Source organism: Anser cygnoides, chromosome 2, assembly GCF_040182565.1.
Source record: "Anser cygnoides isolate HZ-2024a breed goose chromosome 2, Taihu_goose_T2T_genome, whole genome shotgun sequence".
In the NCBI taxonomy this organism is placed as follows: domain Eukaryota; kingdom Metazoa; phylum Chordata; class Aves; order Anseriformes; family Anatidae; genus Anser; species Anser cygnoides.
In genome coordinates, this window is record NC_089874.1 from 153,620,424 (window position 1) to 153,628,322 (window position 7,899).

The following is a 7,899-nucleotide window of genomic DNA, read 5'->3' on the forward strand; positions in this document are numbered from 1 at the left end:
TACCTTACAGATGTAGCATTCTAAATAAGAAGATAAATAAAAGTAATTGGAGGGTGGGTTGGGATGAGTAATGTTTATGCTTAGAAAGACAGCAGTATCTTGATCTTTAAGTGATAAATCAGACCTTTAGCTACTGATACATTTGAACCAAAAGTTGCTTATATATGATTATTGGGTAAAATATTTTTGAGCCAATCTTTGCATTTCTTCTGGCTTTGGCCATTGATTTTTCCAGGAAAACGTTTGGCTAATTGAGTGACTGACTGATCAGTAAGAATTAATGCAAAATGCATGACATGACAGGGAAATGTCAGTAAGCTCAAGAAATTTAGGAGGACTGTGTTCTCTTCCCAGGTTTATTCTGAGAGGCTATGTCATTTAGGAAAACTCAGTGCAGCTTCCAGTGCTTTGTTTCCCTTGAAGGTGAAATTCCAGATGTTGTTCTGGAAATAATTCCAGACATACAACACCTGGAAATTTGGGACTTTCAAGCAGGATCCACTTTGTTACCCAGATTTAGGCAAACCAGATGAAATCAAATTCAGCTCACAGCCAAGTCTGCACCCTAACATGAGAAAACACCTCAATTCTACTTTATTTTTAATATAATTTAAATCATCATTCTTAGAAATGTTGTTCTCATATTAGATTTAGAAATATGGCCAAATAATGAGCCTAAACAAGATGTGAAGACTGATAAATATCCGGAGAATATTTAAATGCAATACTTCATCTCATAACTTAAAAGTTTATGTGCAGGTTTAAACCATGGCTGCTAAAATTATATTTTTTTTTATTTTTTTTTTCAAAAGTCATATTGCTTTGCCACACTTCTTGAAATTCTTTTCTGATTTTGAAATCATTGATTGTTGATGATATTTTTTTTCACTATTTAGTGTTGAAAGGCCTCATGTCAGCTGCAGGAGACAATTACAGTGCAAATCATCACAGATGTTTAAACATTTTCTTTACAGACAATGGTCATTAGTGAAATAGATAGCCAATAGATCTTATTTGCACTAAGATCACCAAACTTCAGTGTTAATACCTATTGAAAAATGCAGGCATGGTTCCCATTAAAATGATATCATTCTCTACATACTCAGGCAGACTTTAGCGTGCCAATTATAATCTGTTCAGATACAGGTTTCCTTGAGAGCTGCTGTCCCACTAAAACTTACTAATTAAAGGAGGTCTAGACATAGGTAAGAGAGCTGTGATTTTTATTTTTAGGAAAAAAACAGGACTTTTAAATGCATTAAAATGTTAAAATAAGAGTGAGGAAAAAAAATATAATCTATGAATCCTAAAATTAGCGCAGAAAGTTTTGAGGTTGCTCTTGCTTTTTTTTTTTTTTTCTTTTCTTCTTTTGTCTAATTATAGATCCAAAATATGTGGTTCAAGTTACTTTTCCACTGGAAGGTAACAAACGGAACCACTTACACACTCACTTTTCTTGTTTTCATCTTGTTTCTTATTTCGTCAAAGCAAAAAAATTCCTTTCCCTGAGTGGCTCCCACAATTTGAACTACTTATCTACAGGTGTTAAAATATCTGCTGTTTTAAGATAGAGTGATATTGCCCACTCCCTCCACCCACATGTCTATGGGTTATGAATACCAGTCAGGCAACAAAACAGGTTTGTTTGAATGTCTTCAGCCTCCTCAGCCCCACAGCAGTCTAAGAAAAAAGGGTGAACTGTCCTTTTAGCAAGCAGTGATGTAATGGTGCTTGTTAATAAAGTCTCAGTGGTATTGTGATTGCAGGACTTTCCATCTGAGTGTTTTTGCTGGGTCTTCTCCAAGAAACAAATTCAAATGTAATCACCTTATGTGTTGCAATGGAAACAGCCCCAGAGTACCACTCCAGTGTTTCAAATCACACAAGCCTAGAAAATGAGGAAAATTATTCTGTGTGTTTTAATATCGATTTCCTGCAGTCCTTTTCCATACCTTTCCCTGTTTTGCAAGAGTTCCTCATGTTTTTAAGAAAGTACTGAGTTGTTAGAGAGGACAAGGAAAAAATGCACATAAAATTTTGCAAAAATAAAAGGAGGAAAAGGCTAGGAGTAACAGATTTTATGAGGTTCTGCAACACAGTTCCAGTTTCCTGTTACTGCAGGCAATGAGAACTCATATAATCCCCTTCATAAATTGAACAAACTCCATCCTCAATCTGCACAGATTATTTTGTACTTATTTTGGAAAGCTGTTCAAGATCCTCACTAGTCTGAATAGTGGAAACATTCTTATTGTTACTAACCTGTAATTGTTAAAGGTCAGACTAGTTTTGTCTCTGTCATTTCCAACCAATTTTCCACATTGTACTAAAACCATCTATTGTGATTCTTATAGACTCCCTATTTTTTTTCTTCCACCTCTGCAATATTCCCGTTCTCCTCAGTGTTGAAGATGTTTTCCAACTCTGTTTCATCAGAAAGTTTTATTAGTCTCTAATTCTATTTTGGCTACAGTTTCTAATAAAAATATTGTCAGATGCATTTTAAAACTATTTCGAGAGGAACTCCCTTCCCTTTTGGCGGAGTCTATGTTTTTATCCTCTTTAACCAGCTCCTTAGCTGATTTAAGATTCATTTATTAATTTACATCTTTCCCAGTTTAATCTAAGGATTCCCATGTGACAACATATAATGTTGAAAGCCAAACAGATTTAATCCACCCCAGTGTTTTGCCTTAAATTTATTTCTCACTGAAAGATATGGAGCTATTCTGACATAATCTCTTTGGTAAATTCAAGTGACACCTCTTGCATGGCTTTAAACATTTATTCTACTGCATGTGCATAGTTAAGATCAGACTCATTTCTCTTATACATTTGATATCTTATAAAATTTCTCTTTTTTTTTTTTTTTTTAAGAAGAAAAACGGTGTTTGTCAGTGATATCTATGGGTGTTAACAGAAAAGAGAGAGAGCCTCATCCACTTTATGTCAGCTAGAATATTTCCCATGTATTCAGTGGTCTGTGAATCGGTCTTACAGCAGTCTAGAAAATTAAAGTTTCTTTTTAAATATTAGTGTCAGCAGAAACTTATTTGTTCCAGTTACTGAGAAAGACAAGGATTACACATGGTGTTATGACACAGAACAGATTTTTTTTTTTTTCACTGTCTGTTTGCCAGTGAATTTGCCAGTCATTAGTTTTAAGTAAAAAATTTCAATGTTAATAAGGGGTACAGTGGCATGTTAATGAAGTACCTAGTCTGAAAAACTTTTCAGCCCTAAATTTTGGACAGTGTAAAGTTAGAAAATGTTGCTTCTGGACCTCATGTATGAATTAAGAACAAAATAAATATTTTGGAAATATGGTCAAGTTATGGAGCAGTCATTGCAATATCAACACTTGTTCAAAAAAGATAGCTATATCTTATTATAGAAACATTCAGTAGCTAATGCAAACACACAAAATTTATGGGCTCAGAAATTAGCTGAACTCTGGCTTTGATTCACAGTAATGCTGACACGTGTTCATACTGAGGGCATGCATTATTGTTTACAATAGGCAGTATGTAGTCAGGAGTGCCTCAGCACTACCGAACGAGTGTACATTTGAAATCATATCAAGTGTGCTACATCATTCTAGTTCTAGATCCAATAGATAATGTAAAGCTTAATCTTCCATACTAAGAAAAGGTGAATGGAAATCAGGCACCAGTTCTTCAGAGAAAACACAAGCTTTAACACCATGATGTGTTCATGACCTCCATGTTCGCTTCATTAGGGATAAAACTTTTTTATTCCAACTCTTCAGATGCTTTGAACAGTAATTTGGTGCCTCTTTCCAAGCAACCAGAAAGCCCCCATCATTGGACAAGTACCCTAACATAAGCAAATGGGAGAGAAACATATGGGCTTTGACAGCAACAAAAGACAGGGAGGACAGTGCAAGCCATTTGTGTTATAACATAGCAAGTGGGGGATACAGTGTTTTTAAGCCTCATGTCTCTCTAGTTTTATACCTTGGCAGGGGTTCTAGAAGGTTTGCTGCTGACACATCTGCTAACTCACAGACTTCAATGAGGGGGTTATTTAGTCACTCTTCTACAGCCTGCTAAGACCTCACTTGTAACATTTCCCAGGATAAACTTTACCTTTAGACCATATACAATCTATTTCTTTTCAGAGTTTTATGTATTTTGGTGACCACACTTAGGGATTATTGAAGAGACCATGGCTGATTTTGTGGAATGAAGTCACAAATTAAATGCAATAGCTCTGAAGTCCTATATGTTTCATATGTTGTCAGATCTGGCTATGAAGCAACAGGTTAGTTTGTCACTTTTCATGACACTGACCCCATTTCGTTATCTTGAGCACGTGGGGAAAGTGTCAAAAAAATGGTTAAAGAACAGGATGTCCCATCAAAGGATGATGTAATCATAGGCCTTAACATTATTTTAATGGGCATTTCAGTACTTATTTGTCAACACGAATTTGCAACAAATTTCATATAAAACTAGGGACAGGAGTAAATCCAAAGTAAAAGGAGATGTTGTTCCTATTATTAAACCAAGGGAAGTATAAATATTATGTTTTTCACCAAAAAAAAAAAAAAAAGGAAAAGTGAGCTGATATTGCACTTTCTGATGTTCTGATGTTTAATATAAATCAGCTACTACCAAATGACCTCTTGAGCTTAGCTTTGAGAAACAGCCTGCATTTGATTTCAGTTGACATATCTCATTGACTGTTTGACTTCACGAGCCTGAAAAGCTGTATTGAGGATATGTTGTGGTTCTGAGTAAGAGAAAAAAAGAATTTCACTGTGGAAATGGCTGAAACTGTTAAAGTTGTGCCTAAACTAATGCATGTGATACTGCTTCTTCATTGGCTGGATGTGAGTCCCAGTGCACCCAAATCCGTGCTTACCTTTCAGTCTATGTGACTTCAGGATCTTGATTGTATTGATCTGGCTGTTACAGATGTCTTTTGGCATGCTGTCTTGTTCCTAAAGAGACCAAACGCTGCTGTGAAAACAATAAAGCAATTTTATTTTTCAGCCCCACAATTCCCATTGTTCCAGGAAACTCCCTCCTCTGACAATTAAAAACTTGCAAAAAATTTCCAGTCTTGAGTCATGCATGGTCAGTCTTCACTCATTCAGCCTTGTGCTGACATATTTCTATAGTTTTAATAATCAATTCTCTCCTTAGCATTTACCCTTAAGAGGCAGAAATAACATTCCTACTCAGCATTCATTTTGTCAAACTAAGCAAGCCAAGTCTTTCAGGCTCCTCTTACAAATGAAACTCTCTTCCCTTCATTATTGGTTTCCATAAGCATGTCCTACATTTCTGTACAAAATTTGTGAATTTATACATGTGTCCAGGATTTCAGTCTCACTTAAACCCACTGTGTATTAATTCTAATCAGGCTGGGTCCAAAAATCCTAAGTTTTTCTGCAGAACATCCTGAACTCAGTAATATATATATTTGGTCTAACACTTCCCAGAATCATTTCCTCTGGACGTTGCATCTTTGGAGGTATCAGACTTACCACTCAGGTGTCAAGCATGTGCTGTGCACGTGTGCAACAAACCTAAAGTGCTGCAAAACATTACATGTAGTGCATACATATCTTTTCACTGCATGGAGGTCTACCTGGGAAATTTGGGGAGGAATAGGGCAATTCTTCCTGTTTTAGTAATGTCCTTTACCTGCTTCCAACTTGAATGAGCAGAGGTGATGGTGACCGAACACATCAAAAATTCACTATACTTGCAGTATCTCACCTGATACAATTTTGCATTTTACTTGGCCAAATCTCAGAGGAGACTCAGACCTCACCGAAACTGATTGATGCATTCAGATTTCTCTGTATCATATTAAACTGAAGGGCACACAATCCACAGCAAAAATTCATGTTTATCCAAATTAAGTGTCCAGGTAGGTTTCTGACATCCTAATCTTTCACTACTTGGTCAATATAATTTTAACTTTGTGCCACTAGCAAATTTCATTAATACAGTATTTTTTTTTTCAAAAAGGTCACTAACCAACTGTATTAAACTATTAGCTTCCTTTTCCTTAGCTAGTTCCTTATCTTTCTGTAATAAACTGTATTAACTCTCAAGCTTAACTGATAAGTCCAGTCACAGGCAACTAATTCATTTTAATTGCAAAAGAATTTCCAAGGGAAAAAAAAAAAAAAGTTGGATCCTTCTAAGTATCTGGTATCATTTACATTTTTGTTTGTTTGTTTGTTTTCTGTATAGATAAACATGTTACCTGAACTACTTTTGAATTTATTTTTTAAACTGACGCATTTTTTCAATGAGACAAAGTTCTCAGATGATGAAAATATGAGTTAAAACCGTGGTACATCAGTGGAGAATTTGGCCTGTATTTTTCATGGTATGAATGAAGACAATGAGAACATAGTTTTTCAAAACTCTTGTTCATAACATCCCTGTATTTGTTAGCTGGACAATTTTATAGAAGTAAACTTATCCAGCTTATATAGGAGACTTTTTATTTTTCCCTTCAGATACAGTAACTGCTTTGGCTTTTAAAAGTACTCTGCCTCGGTCAATTCTTTTACTGGAAATATTGCAAACAAATTAGTGAGAAAAAAACACTTCTGAAGTGTTGAATTTGAGGCTCCATACATGAGAAAACAGAGTAGAGAGGTGGGTCACACAGGATAAGAGTCACACCCTTTGGTGTTTAAAGTGTTCTTGTTTAAATATGAGTACCTTTTGGTGAGTCAATTTTAAAAGTTTTGGTTTTAAGGGTTACTGCTACTATGATTTACTGTAAAGGAACATTATTGGTAGTAGGCAGAGAGCACTACTTTATTAATGTCTCACTCCATCCAGCTAAACTGTGCTTAAATTACTGTAGCCTTAAGCACTCTTGAACCAGTTCAGTAAACATGGTTTTAATACGAGCAAGGGTTGGACAACAGCAAATCAGTGCCAGAGCCTGGAAAATAATCCAGGACTACTGGCCCCCAAGTCTATGCTATAATTAATGCAAACATTTCCTCTCCCATCTAGGAAGTTAGAACTGCAAGGGACACAAAAAGAAAGCAGAGGTTTTGTGTGTGTAGTTTTACTAACCTGCATCTTGTAAACATCAGTTACGACTGGACTTTTAGTATAAATTCCAGATTGCAGAGATCACTGTTCTCAGTCAGATACTCTTCTGATTCATTGATGTGTTTTGTTTTTCCTGGCTTTGTATTAAGGGAGCTATGCCTCAGCTGAGTTGTGTAACAAGAACTGGGAGCTGCTCCTTGGCTACAGCAGTGCTCACGCAGATACTCAGCTCCAGCAAAGCTGCTTTAAGTCTGCCAGCTAACCAACAGCACTTTTCTACTGCCTTTTTTTTTTTTTTTCCTACTGGCTGTGAGTGGCCATTCGTTGGCTCCAGCTCAGTCCTCCTGACAGGAAAGGTTTTCTCGAGGATAATAGAACATAGCCAGGGTGTCTGAGCCTCTATTGGTCTTTTTCATAACAGGCTAAATCAGTGCTTTTCAAACTGTTTTTATTTTTAGATCCCTGAACATCTTCAAGGAGAGGTGCAAACCACTCTGTAATAAATTTTAGTCTGCTGAGAATGGTTGGACTTGATGAACTTAGAGGTCTTTTCTAACCCAAATGAATCTATGATTTTATGCCTTCCACAGTCTAGAAAACAAACTCCTCAGGAGACCTCTGGGTTCACAAACTAAGTATGGCTGTCCAGAGACAAAGTCTGGTATGTGAACTCACATCAACCAGGAGCATTTTCAACCCAAATTTTGAGGTGAGAGAAATATTTCCAATGATAATTCTGTATAGTCATTTTTTGTTTAAAAGACTGTCCTCTGTTAGTGGTAATTCCCCTACATTATAACTTTTTGCTTTGTGAAATTATTTATTAACAGAGTGGTGGGTT

At 36.0% G+C, this 7,899-nt stretch overlaps 1 long non-coding RNA gene across 1 annotated transcript; it reads right to left on the bottom strand.

Moving 5' to 3' along the window:
* Positions 1–237: 237 nt before the first annotated feature.
* On the bottom strand, positions 238–7,532 carry LOC136789799 (uncharacterized). The gene is made up of 3 exons (XR_010828810.1): positions 7,080–7,532; positions 4,888–4,985; positions 238–1,888 (listed from the first exon to the last, which is right to left on the bottom strand). It is a non-coding gene; the product is annotated as an uncharacterized lncRNA (long non-coding RNA).
* Positions 7,533–7,899: the final 367 nt, after the last annotated feature.